We start from the raw sequence: 592 nt of genomic DNA, 5'->3' as shown, positions 1-592 counted from the left end.
CACCAGACAAGCGCGCGTTGATATGAAACGTCATCAATCACAGAGTTTGGTTAATTATGCTATATACCGAGATTAACTATGAGTGGAATTACCACTCAAATGTCTACGGCCATACTACGTTGAAAACACCGGTTCTCGTCCGATCACCGAATTTAAGCAACGTCGGCCCGGTTAGTACTTGGATGGGTGACCGCCTGGGAATACCGTGTGCTGTAGACTTTTTACATTTTCCCCCAAATTATAAAGTAGGGGTGCGTGAGAGTCCACACGTCCTCGGGCCCACATAGTTGGGGCTGAGGTGCAAATATTTTGAGAATATGGACCTCTAAGTGCCCGGAAATTGCACTCTCATACCTTAAAAATCATACAGGTACTTTATGTTCATATCAACAATACGCATGGTGTTAGGTTCGAGGGTCGTTTGAACAAAACGGCAGTCTTCTTCTGTCTAAAGCATCCTAGTTAGTGCCGTTGTAAAATGGTTGGTTTATTGTTCAACACCGGTGTTTGTAAAAAATGTACTCTCGAAGCAGAGTGGTCAGGGGAGTCAGAGGAAATCCCCGCCAGACAAGCGCGCGTTGATATGAAACGT

General features: G+C 45.1%; 1 non-coding gene across 1 annotated transcript; it reads left to right on the top strand.

The window, feature by feature from the left end:
• Positions 1-101: 101 nt before the first annotated feature.
• LOC117111463 lies at positions 102-219 on the top strand. Its single transcript, XR_004445873.1, has one exon. It is a non-coding gene; the product is annotated as a 5S ribosomal RNA (ribosomal RNA).
• Positions 220-592: the final 373 nt, after the last annotated feature.

Source organism: Anneissia japonica, unplaced genomic scaffold (genome assembly GCF_011630105.1).
Source record: "Anneissia japonica isolate Jap-2015-1 unplaced genomic scaffold, ASM1163010v1 scaffold65851_len592_cov90, whole genome shotgun sequence".
Classification (NCBI taxonomy): Eukaryota; Metazoa; Echinodermata; class Crinoidea; order Comatulida; family Comatulidae; genus Anneissia; species Anneissia japonica.
This window is presented reverse-complemented; position numbering and strand designations above follow the sequence as displayed.